Here is a 27367-nt window from a genome sequence, read left to right as displayed (position 1 = left end):
GAAATCCTCCTGCATCATTTGCAAGGCTGTCACTCTGAAGTTCGCAAGCAACCTTACTGAAAAGCCTACGATCCACCTAAGGACATGTGCAGACTTGAACTCCACCGGGGCAGGGAGGAAAACAACAGAAGACAGGCCATCTCTGTCTGTGCCCCAAGACTCTGAAACCTCCTCCCCATCGACATGCGACTCGCCCCCTATCTTCTATAGTTCAGGAAAGCGCTCAAGACCCTCCTCTTCAAACAAATGGCTCCTCCCTAACGCCTAGGTCCATACCACATTCTCTCCCCACCATACTTGAGACTGGGTGATCTGATCCCCACTGTTCCCTCTCCCGGTTACTTGTAGATCCGTTGCTGACAAATTGCCTACTTGACCCGTCCCATGTTATTAGCTTCCCATTCCCTTGTTTTTTTGCTTCCTAACCTCCTTCCTCCCCCTATGAGTGTAAAACAATCCGTTGCTTCCTAAAGATAGGTCCGCACTCAATAAACACCCTGATGATAGTAATAATAATAAGGTTACATTATGCAGATTAACTCCCAGAGCACAGCTTCAGCTGAAGAGAAATCCGGAATCCCCCACCACTACGGCCATCTGCATAAAGTTGTTACCTGGTCTCTAGAACATCCAGGAAGCCGTGGCCACGTCTTTCCTCGCTGAGGAGCTAATGTTCGGAATTCACCCTCATTTAAAAGTGCCTGTAGTTCCTCTCGGCTTTCTTTCCTATAGAACCTGGCCGTTCATGACCTAGTGGAGTACATTGATAGGTAGTTGCTGCCCTTGCACTTATGAATGCACTTATGGATGGTTTGTGCTCACAGTGACACGCTCACATTGCAAAACACTTCAAACCTGACCCACGGATATACTTGCATCATTGCAACAGTCACGCAAAAGATTGCCACACTGTCATTGTGTGCAAAAAGACAGACATCGGGCCCATCTCTCTCTAACTGACTCTACCTAGCTAAATCACCACAATGACTCGCATCACCTAACATTGATCACACAATATCATCCCCCATCAAGATGCCGAGCAGACATGCCTCTAGGAGGATCACAGTTCCCCTTTCTTCCCCTCCCTCTTTTATGTGCCCCACATTCACCTTAACATGGCCAACTCCTACCCCCTCACCCCCAAGATTATACTCCTGGTTTACCGGGAGGGAGGCTTGAAATCCTTCTAGTGAAGAAGCCACCACACTTCAAGGCCACACTTGAGCACAACTCAAATCCATCGCACAACCATGTGCTGCCTATGTTTACTTCCACAATATCACTGTACTAAATGCTGCCCACACTGACACCTGCTCAGATGTACATGCAGGTGTTAGTCTCTTTCTTTCCAATCAACACTGGGTTGATCCACTGCCATTGATTACACACCCATCCCTATTACCACATACAAACACCTTTCCCCTCAAACCCCATGCACCCTCTCATTTATATCCAACTCCTGCTTCTCTTACCTTCTCTCCCCTTTTCCCTACTTCCTTTTCACCACAAACCATGGTCTGGTACCCACCCCTGCCTCTCCCCCGGATGCGGGCATAATACAGACATTTCGGTGCTGTAAGACCAGGCTGGTGGTGATGGGTGCAGTGTTGAAGCATTTAAACGTAACACTGGTATTAATATAACACTTTATTCCAAAGTGCTGTGTAAAAACTCAAACATTACAATAATAGTGATATATGACAGAGTGAATTAACCATGCATCTAAACATAATCGCCACTGTGTTTAATAATTCGCAAATATATGGAAGAAAAATAATTATTTTTTAATGGTCGCCTGTATCCATGAGGATATCGCGCTGGGTAGCACCAAAACAGGAAGGCACTAGACATTGGGTTTCCAACAGGTAAACAAGGTTTACCTTAAAGGCATTCAGTATTGAAAAATAACAAATAATGCTCGAATTAAATTAGGCAAAAACTATATTAGCAAGTGGTTTATTAACTCACTGTTGAAAGGTTGAGACAAATAATTTTTTTTAACATAAAAATTATACAATATATGAACAAAATGTTCAAGAAGGAATATACAACAAAAGTAGAAGAGGTGCATTAATCAAACATAACACGTATTTATTTATTTATTTTGGAATTTGTAGAGCGCACCTAACCCTGAGGCATCTGGGCTTTGGGCTTCGTATGATACAAACTTTTAAGTTGACAATAAAATCATTGTAAAGAAGCAATCTGCACAAAGTGCATTTCACGCCACTTCTTGAACTGAACTAAATTAGAACAAGAACAAATACCCGAAGGCAAATAATTCCATAATTTAGGAGTTAAAAGCTGAAATGAAGGAAAGCGGAAGGGTGCACAAGGTGGACCTGGAACAAGAAGAAGAAGAAATGTAGTGGCATAGAGAAGAGCTCTAGGATGGTGATAAATAGATAGCAAAGGGGCCAGAGAAAGCATACGTTTACTATGCATAAAAACTGGTATTCATATTGGTGATCGATAGACAGCCAAGATGGTCCAAAGAGGCAGAAACATCAGAAGAAAAGGGAAGAGCAAACATATTCTAACTGCAGAGTGCAAGGCCGTGCGCAGAGGATAGAGTGCATCACTAGGAAGACACACATATACAGAGCAGCAGTAATTGGGACGAGATAAGACACCAGTTTGTAACAGCACTTCAGTGCACCCAAAGGTCAGCAGATGATGCATTGTCTTCATATTGAAGAGATGAAAAAGACAAGATTGAGCAATGGCAGCAATTTGGGTTTGGAGTGAAAAAGAAGATTAAAAAATAAAACCCATGTTACGGTAGTCATGCCTAACAGATAGCTGAAACAGAGGAAAAGAAATGAAAGATGGAGAATACATTAAAGAAAATGCAGAAACACATTTTTGTCAGTGTTTTTAAGGTTAAGGCAAAAGAAAACGAAAAGATATCCAGGATTTAACAGCCGGAAGACAAGCAGATAAACGCTGACGAGTAGAGTAATAGAAAGAAAGAAGCAAAGAAGAAAGAAAGAAAGAAAGAGAGAATGAAAGAAAGGAAAGAAAGATCTGAGTATCACCAGCCTAGAAAGGAGCCTGGAAACCATGATCTGAAATTAAGAAAGCCAAAGATGATGTATATAGAGTGAATAATAATCTACCTAAGGCAGACCCACGAGGGACACCATGCATGAGAGGAAATGATTGTGAACAAGAACCCTTTCAAGAAACAGCAAAAGAACGATTACATAGATAAGAAGAACACCATCGAAGAACCATATCAGAAAGACTGACAGATGAAAGGATAGAAAACAAAGCGCGGTGATCCACCAGGTCAAAGGCTGCGCTCAGATCTAATAAGACCAAAATAGAAGAAAGTTTAAGATGCTGGGCATGGAGTGTAGCATTTGAGACAGATAAAAGAGCGCCATTGTCACGTTGGTTTCTACACGCCCGCAGAAAATTACTGAGGCAACTTCAACAATGCAAGCCCCAATCTGGTATGCCAGCCTTAAGTAGTACTCAAATGGCATGGACCCATTCATTACTCCTGACTGCTGGCAGGGAGCATTAGGCATAGGCCCAATCTGATAACTTTACCGATTTGAATACACTTCTCCCACGTCATTTTCATATAAAGCATTGGCATTCTGTGCTTTTGGAGGAGCTCAACCCTGTTTGCTTATCGTGGAACAGTTTCCTGGATCCACTCAGTGGGAGAACATCTTCTGCAGTATTTTGACAATAAAAGGGTTTTTTTCTATCTGGTGGAAGTTGCAAAGTACAGGAGAATCCTGTGTGTTTTTAACATAGGGGAAATTAGGATTTTCTTCATGTTACAGAAAGAAGCCATGAGTGAAGGATCTATTGATCGCTGAAGCCAATGTCAGGGATAAAGTAGTTAAGTTTTATTTTATTCTAATAGCAGAGCACGCGCATGATGATGAATGAATTTAAGAGACCAACTTCATAATGTCTTATGGGGAAGTAGGTTGGATGTATTGCAAAGGAGATCTCTCAAGGTGCTATGGAGATTGGGGGCATAGCTGATTGGGGTTGATTATGTGTATTGTCTTGGATCGCTTTGATCTTGTTTTAGAAGAAGGATGCTGGGCCACCCTGCTTGTTTCTGGAATGTTATGGCTTTTTGGGAGCACTGTAGGCGGGGGTTCTGCGTTCTTTTCAGATTTGAAAAACCTCTTAGGATTTGTTGAAGGCTTGAGAGATATGATTGTGGAGAAGCACTTGCTTTTTCCTGGTAATGGCATAGTGATAACCTTTGAGATGACATGTGCATTCAGATGTGTCTTTGTTGTCAAACGTTTTGCGTCATTGGTCTATATGTCAGGTAGTACATTTCTTTTCGTTGATGTCTGACATTTTTCACCTGTCATTGGTCCTCTCTCTGTGGTACCTCTAGGATACCCTGAGTGGCAAAGTCAGTGCAGGTGTGTTTGCTGCTCTCGGGAATGTTCATTTTATTGCCCACTATGTAACAAAGTCAATCCCATATATTTGGTTGAACGTTGGTCAGGTGCTCTTCAAGCCATGAAAGCCGGCCTACCTGAGCGATGCGAGAGCCATGAGCTACCTCAAGGTGCTCGTGCTTCTCTGAGTAGCATGAGCACTTAACTCAGGGACTCAGACTATGGTACCAAACCTTTGCTTTATGGATTAAACCAAGTTGATAATTCCTTCATGCAAGTACATGGAAATTCTATCATCCACTGAGAGCCGAAGAGCTTTGCCAGCCGTAGTGTCATGTCACCGCTGGGGCATCTCCAGACATGAAACCCTAGCTAACCGGGCTCCCCTGATCAGGTTTATACTAAAGTCCTTGATGTGTTTCTCACTCCTAAATACCTATAGGTCATGAGGTGTTCCAGAGGTGAAGTTAGAGAACCACTCTCTCAGTGGGGAAAAGAGAAATGTAACGGAGCGGCAGGGGTACTCTTGGCAGATACCCCAATTACCAGCAAGAGGATACATGGGCACCAACAATTCCCTGCCGCAAGAATGGAAGACTCAACCATAGGGCCATTACTGGCCTTATCAGTGGTCGAAGTGTGAAAAGAAGTAGTGGAACTATGTTCCCTGCCCGTCTGCCCCACTCCCCACAAACTCCATCGCTGCGCCCCCTCCCACACACAATTCAAACCCCCAAACAAACACACCTGCTGTTTAAGGGGATGTTCAGTGCTGTGCACGGAAGTGAAAGCTTCAACTTTTTCCTACACTTTTATTTTAAAACTAAACCATTACAGAACGGTTTATTTCTAAAATAAAAGTATAGGAACAGTGAAACTTAAAAATAAAAAGTATAGGAACACCACTCCCGTCCACTTCGACCTCTGGTCCTTATTATCAATCAAACGACAGGTATTGGCACTTGAACAGCATAAAGTCTCCAAGAACTCTCATCCTTCAAGCGTGTGTCACTCGGTTTTAACGTTGGAAAATGGTAAGAGCATAGATTCAGAACCAGGCAAAACTGGCATCTGTGAGTGTTGTTTTGCGTGTGGTAAATAGTGAGTGTCCTCATCTATTGTACCCGTATGACTAAGATTCCGTGCCTCGGGTGCATGGTAGTGTTCTGTGTTGATGTTAGTGTGTTGTGTGGTTATGGTGGGTTAGTCGTATGCACTGGTTAGATGGTGCCCTTAAGGGATCCAGAGTCACAGGTGGTTGTAGCAGCAAAATAATCCGGCATCTTGGTGTGTGGTTGTATTGTTGATTGTTTCTGGACTACGTGGGTGGTTCAGTCTTGTTGTGGACATAGTAATGGTTTCTGTTAGTTTAGGTGGTGTGAGGCTAGTCTAAGAGTAGGTGTAGTGGTATCAGTTATGTGGAAGGTGGAGGAAGGGAAAGGGTTAGTTAGTAAAGTCGGTTCGTTTGTTGGGGTCCCTGGTGCGGCCCTTTGGATGACGCTTGACGGTATCTAGCCAGGTTCTTCTTTGTGGGTCGTTTGACCTATCTCGTCTCCTCACTAGTTGTTTGTCCGTGGTGTTGTTGTTGCCGTTGTCAATTTTAGGTTGTCATTGTCTGCTGAATAGCCAGGTTTTGTGCAGTTTCCTAAAGGTGATGTGGTCTTCTGTGGTTATAATTGCTTAGGGTATGTTGTTCCAGATGTTAGCAATTAGATGTGAGAACGCTCCTCTGCCGAGTTTCATTTTTTCATAGTGTTTGCCTTGATTTGTAGGTCGTTGCTGGATCTTAGTTCCCTTCCTGGGCGATGGTGGCTAATCTTGTCTTGGAGGAATTCTGCTCCTTGTCTGTGTATGGCTTTGTGGGCGCTGCGGAGTGCTTTGAATTTGATGCGCTTTTGTACTGGTAACCACTGTAGGCTTTTCAGTGCTGGAGTGATGTGGTCACTTGTGTTTAGTCTTAACAGGATCCTGGCTGCTGTATTTTGACACCTTTGGAATTTCTTGGTAAGTCTTTCTGGCATTCCTATGTAGAGGCTGTTTGCGTATTCAATTCTTGTGAGTATCAGGGATAGGTTTGTGAGGGTTCTTTTGGGGAAGGAGAAGTAGTGGAGTAATCCTCTGAGAAGTTGTAGGAGGAAGAAGCATTTTTTTGTGATTGCGTTGACTTGTGGTTTCAGTAGTAGTCCATTGTCCATACATATTCCTAGGTTATTTACTCCATCGATAGTCTCTGGTTACGTTCCCATGCCTATCAACCAGCCCATTTGTGGGTTCCCTCTGTTGAATCCGGTGGGTGAGAGCATTACTTCCATTTTTGCCAGGTTCAGTTTGAGGTTGTTCTTGTCATCCAGTTGTCATCCAGTTGTCATACAGTCTGTGAGCAGTTGTTGAGGCTTTTGTTTTTTTCCTGTGCTCTGTTCGTTTTCACAATCAGTTGTGTGTGTCACCTGCGTAGTTGTAGGCGTAAGTCCGTGGGTTTGAATGATTTACATCAGTGGCCACATGTAGATGTTGAAAAGTAGACGGGAGAGGCTGGGGCCCTGTGGGACTCCGCGAGATATATTTTTGGTGTTTGCGGTGAATGGTGGTAAGTAAGGTCTTTCGGTTCAGTTTGTTAAGAATGAGGTAAGCCACTTTAGTGCAGATTCCTGTATGTAACATTCCATCAATCTTTTTATTAGTGTTGTGTGACTGATTGTGTGGAAAGCCGCTGATATGTCCAATAGTATAAGGGCTGATTGGGTATCTTGTCTGCGTTTATTTTCAGGTCGTCCCATATCGATAAGAGTGCTGATTCGGTTCCTCTCATTGGTCTGAAGCCAACTTATGATTGGTCGAGTATTCTGTTTGTTTCAATGTGTTTAAGAAGGATTTTGTAGACATGGTTCTCCAGGAACTTTGCTTGGTAGTGCAGGTTAGATATCGGTCTAGAGTTTCTTGGGTCTTCTGCACTTTCTGATTTCTTTTTTATTGGTGGAAGAAGGATTTTGTAGACATGGTTCTCCAGGAACTTTGCTGGGTAGGGCAGGTTAGATATCGGTCTAGAGTTTCTTGGGTCTTCTGCACTTTCTGATTTCTTTTTTATTGGTGGATTTATGTATGCTGATTTGAAGGGGCATGGTACCAGTCCTCTTTTGAGTGATAGATTCATTCCGGAAGCGTGTTGCTGGGGTTCTGTGGTTGAGTATTCCATTGAAGATGTCTGTGGGACAGGGGTCCCTTGGGGATCCTGCAAGGTTGGTGTCCTTGAAGAGTGTGGTGAAGGTTTCTTATATGATTGGTTCTAGGCAGGTGAGTTGTGCTGTAATCTGTGTTTTGCCCGATCTCTGTGGTCAGGCAGTCGTGGTTTTATTTGCCTGGGCTAGGTTGATGATCTCCTGGATTGTATCTATTTTTGCTCTCAGGTGGTTGGTGATGTTGTCACAAAGTGTTTGTGTCGGGGTGATAGAGATTTTGCAGGAATAAGGGTTTTTGATCTCTTTAATGACTTTGAAGAGTTCTTTCTATGGTTTGTTTGTCGATTCTATTCTTGTGGCGTAGTAGAACCTTTTTGCTTTGAGGACTGTTGATTTGTATAGTTTGAGTTGTCTTTGGCATTTTATTTTGTCTTGTCTGGTGTATTGTTCTCTCCATCTTTTTTCCTTTTTGCAGTTTTTTTTAGTTCTTTCAGTTCTTCTCTGAACCATTTTTCTGCCAGTTTTTTTAGTGTTGCTTTGAATGTTTTAGCCGGTGCTAGTTGGTCAAGGGCCTTGGTGATCCAATTGTTGAGTGTGTCTTCTGCTGTGTCTATGCTTGTTTTGGTGGGTTCTCTTTCACTTGGGGTGGTTGAGTCTAGTAGGTTTGTTAGGGCATCTAGGTGCAGGTTCTTCCAGATTATTTTCTTGCTAGTATGGAGTAATAACTTCCCGGCTGGTAGGCGAGTTTGGGATATGAGGTTGAATGGTATCAGGTAGTGGTTGCTCCATGCCATTGGTGTAGGTGGCGCGGATGCGCATAGTTCTTCCCTGCAGAAGATTGCATCCAGGGTGTGTCTGGCGTTATTGGTGGATTCATTTACTATTTGCTTGAAATACAAAGTTTCCAGGAGTGTGCAGAGTGAATTTGCTGTGGCCTCCTTTTCTTTTTCAAACACTATGTGCAAATCTTCCAGTATGACTAGGTTGTCGTGGTGGGTTGCTAGCATGGCTGCCTCCTCCGCTAGATTTGTTGCAAAGTTGGGGTTGTAAGAAGGTGGTCTCTAGATCAAGAGGAATACTATTTTTGATTGATCGTTGAGTTCTTGATGAGTAGGGATTCATAGTCTTCTGCGTTGGTTGTGTTGATTCGAGATGCTCGGATGAGTTCTTCGTGTATGATTGCGATTCTGCCTCCTCTTCAGTTTTCTCTGTTGGTGTGTATTAATTCATAATTGTCTGGTGTTGCTTCATTTGCAATGGCTTTATAATTGTCTGATAACCAGGTTTCTGTGAGGAAGAGCACATCTGTGCCACCTTCGCTTAGGAGGTCATGGATTTCTATTGAGTGTTTTGCCATGGATCTAACATTAAGGCTTCAGGGTAGTTTGTTTGGTTTTCCTTTCTGGTTGTTGTTTGTGTTGTTTGTTCTGCCCGGTGTGATGTTGGTTGGGTTTCAGTTCCTGTTTGGTTTTCCACAGTTGAACCTGTTGGGCAGAGTTCTTTGTTGCTCAGTCACTTTGTCGATTGGGTTGATAAGGTTTATGCTGGGCTAGGTCAGTTTCAGTTTGTTCAGGGTGGTAAATTGTGGAGGTGCCCTTCCGTTTTTCAAGTCTTTGGTGATGTAGGGCGTGTAGAGGTTGATGGATTCCAACTTGTCCCTAATTCTGGTTGGGGTATTGACCGTGGTGAAGGTCGGGTTGGGATGGTTTGATAGTTGTTGTGTTGCATTTGGTGTCCTGGTGGGGTGTACTCATGGCCCTTGTTGTCTGTCTGTTCGCTGTTGCTTTGCCGTTTTTGCTTGCCACGCTGCCATATGTGGAGAGGTAGCCAGAAATATAGTGTGTCTTTCTCTGTTGTTTGTATTTCATCTCTGGCCATCTGTGATATTTATTGTCCAGTTTTTTGGGGTTGTGGGATCCTGCTGGTCAGTGCCTTCCCGAGCGGTTTGGGTTTTCTTATTATTTCTGTTGCCTGTTCTTGCCTCTTTGTCTTTCTTGTGGCGAAGCATGATGTTTGGGTTGAATACCTTTGAGTGGGTGTCCTCTTTTGAGTAGTGTTTTTCCTGATCTTTCGGCTTTAGTCTTTTCTGTTTGTGGTTTGTTGTTGCTTGTATTTGGTGAGGTTGTGGATAGTTGAGACCTTGGTTGCAGGACCTTCGTGGTTTGGCTTTTCTATTGCTCCTTTCTTGTTTTTGTTATTATTATTTTTTTTGGGGGATCCTTTGGTTATGGTTGTTGAACCTGGGGTGGTAAACCCTCACAGCTCTTTCATTTTAGTGATCTTTCCTTCAGGTACCAATGAGCGCACCCAGCTGGGTGGAGATGTCTCTGTGTCCTTTTTGGTTAGGATGTTGATTGTTGGATGTTGATTGTTGATTGTTGAACCAGAGGTGGTAACCATCACAGTTCTTTTGTTTAGTCGTCCTTTCCTTCTGGTTCCGATTTGAGCGCCTGACTGGGTGAGGATGTCTGGATTAACCAGTGGGGTGTGGGTAGAACAGTCAATGCAGTAACACCTAGACTTGGGACAACTATCTAGAGGGAGAAGGGCTTAACGTGGGCACAGCAGTCAATGCAGTCACACTTGTTTGTGGTACCTGGACCCCAGGGAGCAGGGCCTAAAGTATGGCACAACAGTCAATGCAGTTGCACCAAGAATCGGGCACCTAGGCTGAGGTGAATGCTTAAAATAGGACCACAACAATCAACAAGACAGTACTTCGATTTGGGACTCCTGGATAGAGGGAGAAGAGTTTAGCGAGGGGCAAAACAGTGAATGCAGTCACACCTAGGTTGGGATATCTGGACAGAGAGGGCGGGGACTAAAGAGGGGGCAAAGCAGTTAATGCAGTCACATCTGGAATTGGGACAACTGGACAGGGAAGAGTGCTTAAATAGTGGCACAGCAGTCAATGCAACAGTGCTTCGATCTGGGAGACCTGGATAGTGAGAAAGGACCAAAGATGGAACAACAATCAATGCAACAGCTATTCAATGTGGGACACCTTGTTAGAGGGAAAGAGGCCTAAAAGTGGATTGGGTTCCCCGGACAGAGGGAGCGGGGACTAAAGAGGGCACAACAGACAAAGCAATAACTCTTTGATTTGGAACACCTGGATAGAGGGAGAAAGACCTAGAGAGGGCACAATGGGCAATGCAATAGCTCTTTGATATGGGACACCTGAGTAGTGGATCACAACAGCAAATGCATTGAAATGCCCAAAGAGGGGCACAACAGTCAGTGCAATAACTCTTTGATATGGGACAGCTGGGTAGAGTACCACAACGGTGAATGCAGCAACCTTGGACTTGGCACACCTGGTTCAAGGGGCAAGGCCTGAGGTTGGGTAACTCTTTGAATTGGGACACCTGGATAGAGGGAGAAAGTCCTAAAGATGGCACAATAGTCAATACAATAACTCTTTGATTTGGGACACCTGGGGAGAGGATCACAGTACTAAAAACAGCAACCTTAGACCTGGGACACCTGAATAGAGGGAGAAATTCCTAAGCAGGGGCACAGTAGACAATGCATTAACTCTTTAGTTCTGATAGGGGCACAACAGTGAATGCAGCAACCAATTACACTATGCTGATAATAATTTGATTCCTGAAACCTGGGTAGGGGGTCAGAAACAGTGGATGCAGCAACCTAAGGCCTTGGGCACCTGGGTAGGGGGATGGAGACCTAATGAGGGCACCACAATCAATGCGATAACACTTGATATCAAGTGTTACCAAAACCGTCCATCTAAATGTGAGATTTGCCTGGCTAGCAAAATCTGTGTGAATGTGGAATATGGCTAGCTTACACAATCGGGCTAACTTGCACAATCAGACTAAATGTGAAGTATGGCTAACTTGTACAATCACGCTAAATGCAAAGTGTGGCTGACTTACACAATCAGGCTAAATGCGAGATATGACTAACTTGCACAATCAGGGTAATTGTGAGATATGGCTAACTTACACAAACATGCTAAATGTGAGGTATGGCTAACTTACGCAATCAGGTTAAATGCGAGGTATGGCTAACTTGCACAATGAGGCTAAGACGAGATATAGCTAACGTGCACAATGAGGCTAAATGTGAGATATGGCTAACTTGCACACGAGATAAGGCTAACTTGCACAATCAGGCTAAATGCAGGATATGGCTAACTTACACAATCAGGCTAAATGTGAGATATGACTAACTTGCACAATCGGGCTAAATGCGAGATATGGCTAACTTGCACAATCAGGGTAAATGTGAGATATAACTAGTTTACACAATCAGGCTAGATGTGAAAGGCCTAAGTTTCAAAGCATACCAGTCAGTGAAAAGACACCTAGATTAGGTTTCCCGAATGGTATCTAGCGTGCAACTAAGGATGCGCTAGGGCGGTGTGCACAGTGTAGTAGAGATGTGGTGTTTGTGTTATAAAATCAAGAGGTTATAGGCTAATATAAATGATGTGGTAATGTAATGATGATGAACAGTGAAGGCTGTTTGTGCCTTGTCTACCTTCTCAGTTGGTGCTGGTTGACGGCTGCCAGCTTCACCTGCTGACACCTGCAGGCACGGTCTGGAGCTGCTTCTTTAGGAGCTGCCCTTTGCCTTAGGGTCCCTCGCCAATGGGGCTGCACTGGCAGGGGGCTACCCTAGGTGTGCATCTAATGAGGCCTCTATGGACCAATCAGTGGCAGAGGGAGGTAATGCGGGAGAACTCTTGGGCAGCACAACAGGAAGTGATGCAGGGAGGTAAACAAGTGCTCAAGGACTCGGATTTGTAACAAATAACCATAAAATGGATGCAGAGCACAAGGGATTTAGTAGACACCCCAATGAAATATGGTCACAAGTGGCTTCAGTACATCCCTGCAAGGGTTCCACGCCCTTGCTAGTAAAACTGCAGGCTTCTATGGACCAATCGGGGCTGGAGGGAGGGAAGGAAGGAGGGCTCTCTGGCTGCACACCAAGAAGTGGTGCAGGGAGGTAAATGCAGCGCTCAACGGTCCAGATTTGTAACAAATAACCACAAAATGGATGCGGAGCACAAGGGATTAAATCAACACTTACCTCAATGAAATATGGTCACAAGTGGCTTCAGTAGATCCCTGCGAGGGCTCCACGCCCTTGCTAGTAAAACACTAGGCCTCTATGGATCTATCAGCGGCAGAGGTAGGGCTCCCGAGCTCCACATCAGGAAGTGGTGCAGGGAGGTAAACGGAGCGCTCAAGGGCTCGGATTTGTAACAAATAACCACAAAATGGATGCAGAGCACAGGGGGTTTAGTAGACACCCCAATGAAACACGGTCACAAGTGGCTTCAGTAGATGCCTGTGAGGGCTCTACACCCTTGCTCGGAAAACACTAGGCCTCTATGGACCAATCGGGGGTGAAGGGAGGGAAGGACGGAGGACTATCGGGCTGCACACCATGAAGTAATAGAAATAATTGGCCAGTGCAACATAGTGTGCCTAACGTGAAAGGTAGTTCGGGATTGGACAGAAAGAATCGTCTCACCCTTGGGAGTTTGGACAGCTACCAGACCAAGTTCTACTACTCAAGACAGTGGGAATGATCAAGAAGCTGCTACTTGTTCCCAATTAGTTGCCATCTCTGATCTCCCAGTCCATGAGACAAAACATTTGGCTTTGAACATGTGTAATAGTTGCATCTTTCCACCTTTGGTTTGATAAGAACAGCTTCCCGCCATCTGCCTCGAATGAATAGGCTCTGTCTTGGACATTCAGGTCACGTGAGCAGGAAATTGAGCTCTCCTGCTTGTAATTAAAAGGAGTTTAGACTGTATCCCTCACAAGTACCTTATCGTATTGTGTGACTGGAAACCTTCCATCTCTGCTCATCCTTGGCGAGGCTGTGCACAGTGTCTGAGCTGGAAGCCTTTGTCTGTGTTCTTCTGCTGGATCGGTCTGTCTCCCTTTCCCTGTATTCTGAAGTTTGCCTTGCTTTCCAATTGCACTCTAATGCACCCATGGCTTCCATCTGTGTTTTCATGGCTGCCCATGTTAGCCACAATTAAGCATGAGCAAGCTTGGTATACGTAGTCTTAGACGTCTTGCTGTTTCCGCGTAGCAAAATATATACTTTTGTATGTGTGTCAGTCCTCTAACTATGTGAGTCATTTGCATTTTCTATGTGTCTATCTGCAATAAACTAAAGTGTTTGTGTAGCTTTGTGCATGGATGCCTATCTGCTTCAAGTCTAATCCATCTATGTCATAATGTCAGTATTAACATCATCAGCTTGTTTGAGGTTGTAGTCAGTCAACTTGTTTGATCAATGACAGATGTATCTCATCATCGTTGTCAGCCGGGTATGGTCTAAAAGGTTGCCTGAGTGAATAACATTTCTCACTTCTACGATACATCAACGATAGTGAGGATGGGCCCAGAAGTGATTTGCATCTTTTGTTTCTCTGTCTCCTGGCTGAGAGTTGGGTAGGGTTCATGAGGAGCATGCCTCGGGTCTCCCTCTTCAGAAACAAAGAGACATCATAACTGTTTATGATCCTGGGTCTAACCACATGAGAAGGAGAACCACCCGAGCCAGTTACACAAGCATGCCAGCAGGATAGAATGCAGTAATCGCAGAGATTCTGCAAAAGTGTGCCTAGAGGGGTTTTAGGGAGCCAGAGCTGGGGGGTTGTAATTCAGAGCTGAGCCACTAGAGCCACAGGACTTCTACATGACATCAGATTTGCTTACTGGGCCATTGAAAGGTTAAGGGTACTGCAGACCCACAAAAGGAGAGGTAAATCAGAGATGGAAGTCAATCAACCAATCAGATGCCTAACACAAGAGAAGAAGATATAACCTTTCTCCTGGGCAATATATAGGAGTTTAAGAGCTGTATAAAGACAGCATTGAGAGTTTAAAGGGGTGGCAGGTTGTGGTGAGCAGGGAGAGCACCGGAGAATGGGAGAAGCATACTGCAGTAATGTTCTTGTTGTACATTACTTATTAGTGTGCTGGTGGGTAGTGGAACTTGATGGTGTCATGTAGAGTGTTGGTGTTGACTGAATGATGATGTGTGAGGTGGACAGTTAGTGGCCTGAGCTGGTGTGTGGATGGGCCAGTGTTTTTCCTGTTCTAAACTAAGTGTTATAGTGTACAATTGAGCATGAATTAACCCATGAACTTACCTGGTTTCCTGCATAGTGTGTAACAGAAGAACCCTCACCGAGATCACTTCACTGGCGATGAGGATTTTCCTGCTAGGACCAGGCGCTGCTGTGGGGGATGCAGTGGGCGGAAGACACTGCCCCTGAAAGTTTCCCATCCACACAGTCATCAATAAACACTGGTGACCAGGCAGCGCAGTGGCAGCGACTGCTTCATTTGGCTGGAGTAGGAGTTGGTCGCGTTGGCCTAGTGACTTTTGCTGTGATAGTAACGAGGCAAACTAACCCTGTAGTCCTGTGACGGGGCTGCACAGATGAGTTACAGGATTGTGCCTCCGGTCTGGGCAGTGGAGCCAACATCCCACTCGGAAAGGAGCAGGAAAAGTTCTGCGTCCGGGCGATGCAGCATGGAGCCTGAGGCGAGCAGTCAGTCAAACGACGCGGTGCCTGCTGCAGAGAGGCAGGCGTCCATGCAAGGAGGTGAGGAGGAGTGAAGATTTCCAGGTCCTGCTGGGCCAGGAGGGTCCCGTTTGAACATAGCAGTGTGACTCAGAGCGTGTGCTTTTAGTGGAGGTGAGGAGAGCAGGAATGATGCTGTTGGGCCGCAAGAAGGTGATTGCAGGGTGCAAACTTGGTCAGGAGGAAGATGTGTCCCATTGCTATTGTAGGAGAAGTCATGACATCACGAATGGAGGGTAGAGTGGCGCTGCTGCCCCACCTGGAATGCAGCGTCGCTGTGGAACGCTGTGTTTCAGTGGCAAGCTGTGCAAATTCCGTTAATGGAATGGAAGGCAACTCGCGTTCTCGGTTTTCATTGCCGGCGACTTCGGAAGTACGGAACGTTTTGCATTGCTGTTTTGAACTTCTGGTGACTGCAGTCCAGTGAGAAAGGGGTTAAAGAGGGAGCAGTCGGCTAGAAGGTAATTTTCAGTCGGCAGGTGCGCTCCGGAGCCAGATCCCAAAAGGAGATGTTTATTGCATGATTCCCTGGGCAAGGAGAAGTGTCCCATTTGTATGGTGGCGAAACCTGCAAGTGAGGAGTTTTGTGAAGGATGCGGCAGTATTAGGGAACATTTGAGAGCTGGATCCAGACCTCTGGGGTTTATATCTTCAGTTGAAAGACTTTAAAGTATCAGAGAATTGAAAATTGAGGTGTTTAGATGTCTGGGTAAGACCAGGATTATTGTGTTGTCGTGTTAGTGTTGTGGCCTCTGGGTTAGTGTTGTTTAGTGGGGTTGCACTTGGGTTGATGTTGTCTAGGGCCTGGAAGTGTTGGCTGAGTGTACATTTTGTGGCCCGTTACCCCACTAGTGCTCTATAATCTTGACAAATTTTATTATGTCTTGCTTTTTTTGTGTTTTACAGAGTTGTCATGCCTTAATTTGCATTTCCTTTTCAGGGAGAACTTGGACTTATGTATGTGGGGTGTTTATCTTGTGGGACACTCTGTGTTTTTTTTATGCAGACAATTTAACTGTCTTTATAGGACCGTGACCTGGTTTTCCTTCCAGGGGGCAAACTTTGGACATGTGGGTGCGGGGTATGTCCTCATTTTTAGGGTCAGCATTTCCTTGCTGGGTGCTCATTAAAAGTACCTTTCAGGATGGCATTCTAAATGTTTTTTTTGCACTTATGCTGTTGTGTAAATATGGTCTCTGTGTTGAGTGGTGTGCAGTATGGCATTGAGTTTGACTGTTGTTTGCAGTTGGGGAGGTCGTATGAGGTGATTTAGGCAGTTGGTTACAGCCGGGGTGACTGTTGGTCACAGTTGGGGAGGTCGTGTGAGTTGTTTTAGGCTGTTGGTTACAGCCAGGGTTTGACTATTGGTTACAGTCAGGGAGGTCGTGTGAGTTGTTTTACCTGGTTTCCTGCGTGGTGTGTAACAGAAGAACCCCCACCAAGATCACTACACAGACCCATGGGAGCCATCAGCATCCATCAGCAGAGAGGACCAAGGATGATCAGATACTGAGAGGAGACAGAGCGCCTGAGACTAACTTTGAGACATGCTGGAAGCCTCCTGCCAGCGTGGTTCAGTCACCTGGGAAGTAGGACTGCAGCAGGATTTGAGGAGGTGATCTGAGAGGTTGGACCTACTCAGTCACCATAAGAGAAAGGGACCGTGAAAGGAGTGAACAGACCTCCACATCCCTGAAGATATGGAGAAGGCACAGAGATCCTTCATAGTAGGAGGGCTCTATATCCCTTAGCCAGAGAGAGAAAGGCAAAGATAACCCTTACAGGTAGGAATGGCACCCCAATTCCATTAGGGAAAAGACAGGGGCAAGAAAGCTTTTATAGTGGGAAGGGCACTTTATCCACTAAATAGCAATTGCGAGAGGGGTGCAAGCCATCTTGAAGAGTGAAAGGGGCATCGTACATTGCATTGCAAACTGTTTCACTGGCACCTGGGATCAGGAAGAAGTGCACTAGACCCTATTCCTCTGATGTGAACTACAAACAGCTATTAGTGAGCTAAGCCCTGTGGAGCGTATATATGTGACAAAGGAGCAGCTGGGCTCTATATCCCTGAGACTGTGAGTTTGAAGCCAAGTCGGAGCTTGGTGCCACATTCCTGAGACTGTGTTGTGCAAGTCATATTGGGCTCCTTATTCTCAGCCCCCTATACTAGCCCAGAGGGAGTAGGCTCAGGTCTTTCCCCTGGCATCTCAACTAGTACATCAGGTCCTTAGGCAATATCACTGAACGTTCCTCTGCATCCTTCCAAATGTATGAGAGCGATACACAGATTGCCTATAAGTAAGAGAACATCACACCACACTCTCAAAACATCGCTGCTTGTAGCACACAAACACCACATTGAATGTTCGACAATTGCCCTGGTCTAAATGTGTCAGAAACTGAAACCATCTTCAAGGGCACGAGCATCCCCTGCCCCTTTCCCTCTGAACACCCCCCTTTAAGAGGGTTAACATCTACTTTTGGAGTTCATGACCAACACTTCTGACCAAAGTGTTTTTTACTGTTCAGGGATTGCCAGGGAAAGCAGTGGGGGAGTCAAGGTGGGAGCTGGGGGAACAGCCGCTCCCCCTTGCTCCCTGTGTGTACTCAGTGTGCCCCCACCAGCCTCTGGTGCCCTATTATCCCCCAGCGCCAAAAGCTGGATGTGGCAGCAGGACCACACAACGGGAGCAGTGCTGGGAGAGGGCTGCCAAAAAAACAGGGGCCAATGGAGAGGTAGACATCAGGCCGTCCCTGCAGTGGGCAGTCTTTTTGGCTCCCTTCTGCAAAGTCGCTCTTACGTCTTTAATGTTTAGACATAGATCAGTATCTGAACCAACATGTGTGGCCACTCTTGGGTGATGGAGTGTTGTTAGTGCTGTCCTATGTGATTGCTTGAGTGATTTTAGCTGTCCCAGTTGTACCCCATTCCTGCGTTCCACTCACTAAAATATGCGCAATGAGTGATATCAGGCAAGAAGTCAACTATGTTAACTATGTGTTGAGAAGAATCTCTGTTAACATGTTGTATTGGACACATGCCCAGCAGCCAGTTCTGGCATTGATGTAGTCCCTCCAAGAGGCATGGTTGACAGCTGTTGCATATGATTATCAAGTCATATGCTATCCTGGGAAACATTTATACGCATGTGTGAGGAGCAGGTCTGCATCATGCACCTATTTGCCTTTTGGTGCTGTGCTTCTTGTTGTGGAAGACCAGCTCTCGCTGCTAGTAGGCACAAGGGCCACGTTAGGGAATTCAGCAACATGTGACGAGGGCATAGCTGAGAGGCTAGTGGATGTGCAAATCATACAATTAAGGTAGCGAGATTCAATGGAGAGAGAGAAACTGGTGTGTGAGACCAGCTCCAAGGACAGAGCCGCTCCAAGGACGGGCCACCAAGCATAACCCTCCTCACACCGCGGAAGTCCACAGCCAGACCACAGGCATCATATCTCATACCTGAGAGCTTATTGAGCTACCGCCAACAGGCATAGCATCAGGGAATTATGTGAGCAGCAGAAAGATGCTGTATGATTCCAATATGGCAGCTGGCCGGGATATAATCTTTCCTCACTGAGTCACAGTGTTGTGTACTTGGCCACTAAGATCACCTCAGAAAATTGTAGTCTGCTTGAGACTGCACCCATCGTCAAGAGTCACTAAGATTGGCAGAGAATAAGGTGCGAGATGTGGGAGTTAGGTTCAGGACAGAGAGCGAGCAGTGATAGAAGCAGAGGGGAGCGTAATCGTGTGTTTCTTTCGGAGAGGGACCGGAGAGATAGAATTATAATTGTTCTTTCATAAGATGCTTAATACTAGCGAGTGGTTTCTAAGTGCGGGGTCAGGATTTGACCCAGTGTTGGGTTGTGTTGTCTTGCTTCCAAGACAAACGTGTTGCCCCTGAGCTATTCTTCATGTGTTGGAAGAGAGAAAGGGGAGGGGGAGGAGCATGGTGGTAGAGAGTAAAAAGAGGGATAGAAAGTGAAACACTGAAAGAGAGAGAAAGAGAAATCAGAGTGGTAACATTAGCAGAGAGAGGAAGGGAGGAGAAGGACTAGCAGAAGCTAATGTGAGAAGAAGGCAGGGGATAGATAGAGCAGAGGAGATGAAACAAAAAGGAAAGAGAGGAAGCAAAAGAAGAAGAGGAGGGCAGAGAAAGCAGAGAAGAGACGAGGTGGAAGATAAGCGAAGTAACCCACAGAGGAAAAGAAAAAGAAAATGTGACACCTATTGGTAGAGGTGAGAGAGAATCCAAAGAAGCATCTGAGGACAGAAAGACCAAGGAAAATGGAGAAGAGCATTTTAAAAGCTGTGCCAGACTGCTACTCCTAAGAAGATGGAGGAACGTTAGACCTGGATTTAGAAGACACCCCAAGACCATCTAAAGAGAGGAGCTGTCCTCCAGGACAGCCTAGTTATGATAGGTGGCATCAAGAGACCTTTGGCGAAGGGAAAAGCTGAAGTAGAGTGGGTTCCAACAGGGCACTGTTATATATTATTTTTGTAATTCTTTTTTTTTTAAATTTGTTTATTTTAAATCAAGGCAGGTTGATATTTACAAACATTGTAAGGAACAATTATTTAGGCATGTTGATCCCCCAGTCCTTTTTTCCCCCCGGTAGATCTTCCTCCTCACCCCCCCCCGTTCCTGGTGGGTTTGTAGGTTTGTAGGTCAGGGCGGGGAAGCGCTGGTCATATTCAAGCACTGGGGCCCAAATATTTTGGAATCGGTGGAGAGTTCCCGCCTGCGCTGCCGTCACCTTCTCCGCAATCAAAATATCCCAAAGTTTAGTCCACCATTGGGCCATTTGAGGGCCTTCCGGGGATTTTCAAGATCGGAGCTCCCAGCAAGACTGGCTCTGGTTCCAGCAGGATCGCCGTTCCGGTAATTTGTGTGATGGTCCCCAAGCATGTCTTCCAAAATTGCTGGATCTTTGGGCAGGCCCACCACATATGGAAGAAGGATGGCCACATCCTCTCCAACAGGAATGGTCCAGTTGTGGATTTATATGGTGGAGTCTAAGGGGTGGGTAATACCACCGTAGCATGATCTTGTACGCACATTCCCTGTTGGTAATGCAGGTGGATGAGGCATGTGTTCTGGTCCATATGTCTACCCAGGTTTGATCCTCTATTGGGTGACCTAGATCCGCTTCCCACTGGGCCATGCAGCGGGTTCTTGTGACCAGGAAGTCGCTTAAGAAGCGCCATTATAGGGTGGATACTCTGCCACGAGCTGGAAGATCTCCAAGTGTGAGATCCAGGGCGGTGGGAGGGCGTGTCGCTGCTTGCAAAGTTTGAGGGCGCGAGCACCAGTGACGTAGTTGGATATAGGTGAATCTGTCCCTCTCCTGGAGTTGGAACTTTTCCTTACATTGCTCAAATGTGAGGGGGATCTCTCCCGTATATAGCTGGTCTATAGTCTCCAGCCCGCCCTTTATCCAGTTCTGAAAGTTGCGAGGGTGCGCTCCAGGTGAGAATGCCGGATTATGGAAGACCGGGTATCGTGGGCTCAGGCCTCTTGGTACTCCCTTTCGCTTCAGCGCCCAGTCCCAGGAGCTTAGGGTATGCTTGGTTGATAGGAGGAGGTCTCCCCAGTGTGGCTGAGGGGGGGTGGGATGTGCTGCAAAAATTGTAAGGGTAGGGGCACTTGCGATTGTTCCAGTTCTACCCATCTAGGGCGGTTTGTAATAGTTTGCCATGCCTGGACCTGCGCTAGTTGAGCCGCCACTCTGTAGGCCTGCAAGTCTGGGACCCCCAACCCTCCCAGTCTGGAACCCCCTAGCAGAGTTCTGAGGGGGATTCTCGCTCTCTTACCTTTCCAGATAAATTTCAGCATCTTTCTCTGGATATCGTGAAGAGTTGGTGCGGGAATCGCTACTGGGAGGGAGGTGCAGGCGTATAGGAACCTCAGAAGGAGGTTCATCTAACAGGCTGTGATGCGCCCCAGCAGTGAAATCTCTTGGGTCGCCCAACGTTTCAGGTCTCCTTCCAGTTCTTTAAACAACCGGGGGAAGTTATCTTTATACGTGTCTCTTGGGTCAGCTGGGATGTGGACCCCTAAATAGGGGATGGCCCTTTTTTCCCATGTTATTGGACACATCTTGGCCAGTGGCTCCCGCTCTGTCAGGGTGAGGCCGATGCTTAAAGCCGATGATTTGTCAAAGTTTACTGTAAAGCCTGAGACCTCACCATATCTGGCTATTTCTCGTAGCGCATATTTCAGGGGCGAATGGGCCTCCGAGATCGTAAGCAATACGTCGTCCGCATATAGGGCGATTTTGTGTTGCATGGGGCCACTCTGTAGGCCTTTGATCTGGTCGTTTCGCCTAATTCTTTGGGCAAAGGGCTTCATGGTGAGTGCAGAGAGCAGGGGTGATAGCGGGCAGCCCTGCCTGGTTCCGCAGGACAGGGGGATTGGAGCCGAGCTATGCCGTTGATTCTCAGGAAGGTTCTTGGACTGTTATAGTTAGCCAGAACCATCGTTTGGAATGTTGTCCCGAAACCGAAGGCCCCCAGGGTGTGTTTCATGAATGTCCAATCCACCCTATCAAATGCCTTGGCTGCGTCCAGTGCCATTAAGACTAGTTTCTGGGACTTCCAGGAGGCAAGGTCTACCAGGTTCAAGGTTCTCCGAATGTTGTCACCTGCCGTCCTGTGTAAAATGAAGCCTACCTGGTCGGGGTGGATAATCTTTGGTAGGACGCGACTCAAGCGGTTCGCCAGAATTTTTGAATATATGTTTGCGTCAATAATCAGAAGTGCAATTGGCCTATAGGAGGTCAGGCTTCTCGGATCCTTCCCTGGTTTGGGCAGGAGGATGGTGGTTGATTTGTGCATCGATGGGGTTACTGATCCCGTTTCCCTGAAGGAGTTGAACAGAGTAACTAGGGGGGGGGTCAGCTGAGATCTAAATAGTTTATAAAATCTGGTTGAAAAGCCGTCTGGGCCTAGGGCCCGTGTTTTGAGTGATTTAATAGCCTCCTCAACCTCCTCCCCTGTAATGGGCTCCTCCAATTCGCCTCTCGTTGTGTCGGGGAGACGGTGCAATGCTGCCTTCTGCAGGTATTCCATCTGTTGCGGTAGGTTCGGTGGGGTTGCCGTCATGATTTGGGTCAGGTGATCTGTTGCTAGACGTTGTTTTTCGGGCTCTGAGTACAGTGTTACCCCATTGGGATCACGCAGGCCGGTGATCGTATTAATGCGTCTTCGCTTGGCTAGTTTGGCCACCAGGAATCTGTTCGCCTTGTTGTTCTTCGCGTAGTATGACTGTTTGGCTTTCGCCATTAGCAGTGCGGTTTGTTCCGCATAGTGGGCTTCTAGTTTTTTCCTCACCGTGCGTATTATTCGCTGCGTTTTAGGGGACCAGCCTTTTTCCCTGTGGACTGCCTCAGCCTCCCTCAGCTCATCCTCTAGAGCTATACGAGTCTGTCGCCTATCCCGGTGATAGGCCGCTCCCTGGTCAATCAGGGTACCCCTAATCACTGCCTTCATGGCGTCCCAATTATTCGCTAGCGAAGTGTCTGAGGCTGGATTCTCATCAAAAAAGTTTCTTATCCCCTCTGGGATCTTGTCTCTGGTCGCCATATCGTTAAGGATCGGGTCGTATAAGGACCATTTACGTGGACTATTGAGTTTGGGATTCTGGGCCTGGAGTTCCAAGATCACTGGGGCGTGATCGGATATGGCTCTTGTGCCGATGGATACCTCTTTGACGAAGGCCAAGGTTTGCGGGGAGGTTAGGAACAGGTTGATCCTTGAAAAGGTTCGGTGGACGAATGAATAGAAGGAGTAGTCTATTTCGGTGGGGTGAAGCACCCGCCAGGAGTCTACTATCTCCAAGGACCTGAACAGCCGGAGGAGGCTTAATGCCTGAGCGAAATCGCTTGGAGTCTGGGGGTGTGACCTGCCCTTGGTGGGGTCGGGAAGCCTGTTGAAATCCCCTCCGATTATCGTTTGGCCCTCTACGAAGTGTGCGAGAGACGCACCCAGGGTGTCATAGAAGTATGATTGTCCAGTGTTAGGGGCATACACCGAGATAAAGGTGTAAAGGTCTCCTAGCAGGAGGCATTTGACAGCTGTAAATCGGCCTTCTGGGCACGTTTTCATTTCCAAAACTTGTGGGTTCAAGTCTTTCCTAAAAAGGATCGCAGTTTCTCCCTTTTGCTTGTTCCGGAGGCAAAAAATTGAAGCGGGAATAGCCGAGAGCGAAGCTGAGTAACATCTGCTGGCAGCAGATGAGTCTCTTGGAGCATGGCTACCGCAGCATCCTAGTCCTGGAGCTTTAGTAGGATTGCTTTTCGCTTGTTAGGAGAGTTCAGTCCATTAACATTTAGGGAGAGGAGCCTCAGGGTTTGGTGGTCCGATGTCATTTCACTCTCCGTTACTTGTTTGGGGGGGAGCCGTGAGCTGGTGATTCAACTGCCTTTTCTGCTGTGAATCCCTAGAATATCATCCTGCACTTGAGGTTTTAACGCGGAACCCCAACGGGGGGCCGCAACTTTAACTGGCGGGTAGGCCGACATTGTGAGTACGGATGTACCCTTGGCCACCAGGGCCAACTGTCCCATCAAGTATTGTGTACTGTGGGTTTCCAAGGAACCAGAGTTGGAAAGTATCCTTGGAGTGGGTATGAGCCATGGGTATGGCCCACCGCCTTCATCTTCGAGGCTCATCAGTTTAGGAGTAAGGTGGCGGATCCTAATTTAAGTGAGGCCAAGTGAGTCCAGGCTAAAATGATGTTGGGACCTGGGGACGCGGGAGTGCCTCTGATCACCTCCTTCTGTTGTTTCGCTGTGTTGTCGACCATGGGGATCGTTTGGGCTTTGGGGAGGGGAGTGGCTCAGAGTCCCCAGCCCCCTCCGGGTTCGGCGTGGAGAGCTCTCGGGGCGAGGTTGGGTGCATGATTTTCTCTGCGTCCTCCAGGTGGCTAATCCGGCATAAGGTGCCCTTGTATGTGAACTGTAGGGCCGTCGGGAACAACCATCTGTAGCGGACCTGCTGGTCCTGGAGGAATAGTGCCAGGGGTTGGAGTGCTCTCCTTTTCTGAAGGGTGAGTGGTGAGAGGTCCTGGTAAATCTGAAGTGGAGTGCTCTGGAAAGTAATCTCCTCCCCTTGACGGCTGATCGCCGATATTGCCTCTTTGGTCGTGAAGAAGTGGACCCTGGTAATAACATCTGGGGGGGGTCTGAATCCACCCCACGGTGCGGACATAGCCTGTGGGTCCGGTCTAGCAAGAGCTGAGATTTATCTAGGTCCGGGAGTAGGGCCTTGAAGAAGCTCCCCACGTAGTCCGTCAGCTTGTTGTCGGGGACGGAGGTCGGGACGCCCCGGATGCGGAGGTTGTTGCGACGTGCCCTGTTTTCAAGGTCTTTGTGTTTAAACTCTAGGATCTCGCATTTGTGTTGCAAGGTATCAATGGATCTCTGCATTTCCCCCAGAGTGGTGGTATGGTCCCGAGTATGGTCTTCGATTTCTCCGAGCCTCTGCTCGACTTCTGTAACCCTTTGGTCTGTCTGCTCCACTTTGGTGGTAAGTTCTGAGAGGCACGAGCGGAACTCTGCCTTAATGTCTGCCATGAAGGCTACTAGGTCCCCTTTAGTAGCGAGGGCTCCCCTATCCTCTTGTGGCTTCTGTGGAGTAAGTTTAGGGGGATCCTGTTTCTTATTTTTATCTGGTGCAACGAACATGGTGGATATATCCGTGCCCTTGCTAACCTTTGTTTGCCTGGACATGGTGGTTGTGCTGAGCGGTTGCAGTCGGACGAGTTACAGAGGGGACCAGGAGTGCGGGAGGCGACTCCAGGGGTGAAAAACGCTCCAAGCTCCTTCCCCGATCTGGTCCTGCAGAGTTCAGAGAATCGTTAGGGCCGCACGTAGGCCTCCGTCGCCAGCTGTTAAGGTGTATTTGAACGTGAAGGAGAAGCTGGCAGGGGTAGCCGTTGCCCCGTGGTGATTCAGGTCACTGGGTGGGTGTATGGGCCCGGGGCGCCCCAGGAGGTGGCGGTCCGGGGGGGACCTTGGGTGATTGCTGGGGACTTCTTGCTCTTCAGCAGGTTGGGTCTGGTTCAGGGCGACCACATGTTGCGTGGAGGGGGGGGGGGGTGTTGCTGCAGTTGGACCTGTAGGTCAGAGCTTATTTGGATGGCAGGGGCGGCCTTCGGGCCTCCGTTCATTCCCCTATGTCCCTGGAACCGGTCAAACACCGGGAAGACCTCGTTTGTGTCCCTCTGTATGTTCCCAGCGTGTGGTTAGCGATGGTGCTGGCTGATGCCGGGGGAAGGGCTGAAGTCGAATATAAGAGCGGGGGTGAGGAGGACCCACCTGCAGCTCCCGGTGCTCCCCAGATACGTGCGTCAGGGTTTGGGGTCCGCTCAGGAAAGGAGGGGAGCGACAGCTCCAGAGTCCCGCTCCCAGCTGAGTATGCGAGCGCAGTGCGCTCCAGTCACAAGCCGCCGCAGGGGAAGCCCTTTCCGTGGACTCCAGCTGCCACAGACACGATCCGGGCGGTTCTGTGCTGGCGGGTCTGCGGACCCTCGAGGAGTGTCAGGCCTCTGCTCGTTCCTCCCCTCCGGCTCCTCGGCACTCCACAGCCCCGTCACCGAGAGGCACGTAGTGTGCTGCTGGGCTGCGGCGAAGCCGCCATCTTGTTTCCTTCGGCTGGTGACGGGGGTAGAGTTCCGCGGCTAAGTTCGGACGGAACGCTCCCACGTTCAGTGATCATTCTGGGCCAAGTTAAGCTGAGTAGGTTCCGGTCGCCTTAGGTGGTATTGGCGACACGGTAATCTCAGCGGAACCGCCATAATCTGACGGCGGCGGCGGGCATCCCACGGGCAGCTTCAGAGGAGCGACGACATCGATGGCGCTCCAAGCCACGCCCCCATTATTTTTGTAATTCTGTGTGTTGATCTATCATGGTGGGTATGGCATCCCAGGGATCCAAAAGAGATTGTCCAAAAGGGTCTGCTTCTAGAAGGTTGATGAGATCTGGGGAAGGCATTCAGGACTGGAGATGTCTGCGTGGATGGTGGGGGACATTTACCTATGCTTTAACTACAATTATTCTTGAAATAAATGAACATGAAACTTACCCGATCTGGTATGGACTATGGCATTATAGGTATGCTTAATCTGAAGTCTGACCCGCACCACCTCTCCTTAGGGTAATGAAGTGGGTGCGATGTAGCTGAGCCAAGATGGATCTACGAAAGACCTTGCCTCTGGCAAGAAACACAAATCATCAAGACAAAAGTGCTCGGAACACTATAGAATCCTAGAAACTGTGAGTGGTTGTTGAGGACCTGGTTAATGCTCAACTGTTGTGATACCAATTTCAACCCCATCACCAGTGATTCAGCCACCCTAATACCTTTTGTAATATGACTAAACCAAGCAGAAGCATTTACATTGCTCTTGGGTTGTTTGTTGGTCCATTGGCTCTTGGAAAGGGCATACATTTCAGCATTCATGGCATTGAGAGAAGCTGGTTCCTGGGTAATGCGATAGGGTGCCCTGTGCATCGAAACATGGCATCCAGGACATGTGTCAGGATTTCGGAACACTGGGTTGTGCGATAGAATGTGCGACACCCTGAAATGAGCCACTTGCACAGGCATGGAACACACAAAGCAACTTCAACATGCTCGTCTGATCTCTCAGCTGTGCTCCATGTCATCTTAGATTCACGCTTAGAGTGATCGTATTGCAACCATGTCCAGCAGGTAGGTGGCATGTACATGCTGGCCACCCATGTCTAGGGGTTGCAACCTTGCCCTGTACACCCGTGGCGTCAGGGGTGTTTCTAGGTCTGGAAAAGACCCGGGGCTATGCTGGTGTCACGACCGGGGGCTAGCTAGCCTTTTGGTTGTAGCTCCTGAGATTCTATCCGGGGTTACAACCAAAAGACCAGGGGCTATATCCCCCTTAACCCCCCCTAGCAACGCCTCTGCGTGGCGTGTATCTCCAGGCATCCGCATCTTCCTCATCCTTTGCAGGTGCTACTCCTGCAATATTGAACGTTGGGTTGCTTCTTGGCAGGCAGTTCGTTTGACTGTTGGGTGGCTGTCGAAGCGCTGCTATGCAGGCTTTTGGTCATTCTGTTGACAAGCTTGTGGGGTCTGATGGTTTAGCTATTATGATGCTGTTTGGACAGGTTGTTAATGGGGTCATATGGCCTGGCTGTTGGGGGGAATACTGGGCAGGCTGCGGGGGGA

The sequence above is a fragment of the Ambystoma mexicanum genome, chromosome 1q (genome assembly GCF_040938575.1).
Source record: "Ambystoma mexicanum isolate Mex_15411 chromosome 1q, UKY_AmexF1_1, whole genome shotgun sequence".
In the NCBI taxonomy this organism is placed as follows: domain Eukaryota; kingdom Metazoa; phylum Chordata; class Amphibia; order Caudata; family Ambystomatidae; genus Ambystoma; species Ambystoma mexicanum.
The sequence above is the reverse complement of the archived record's forward strand: the minus strand, read 5'-3'. Positions refer to the sequence as shown.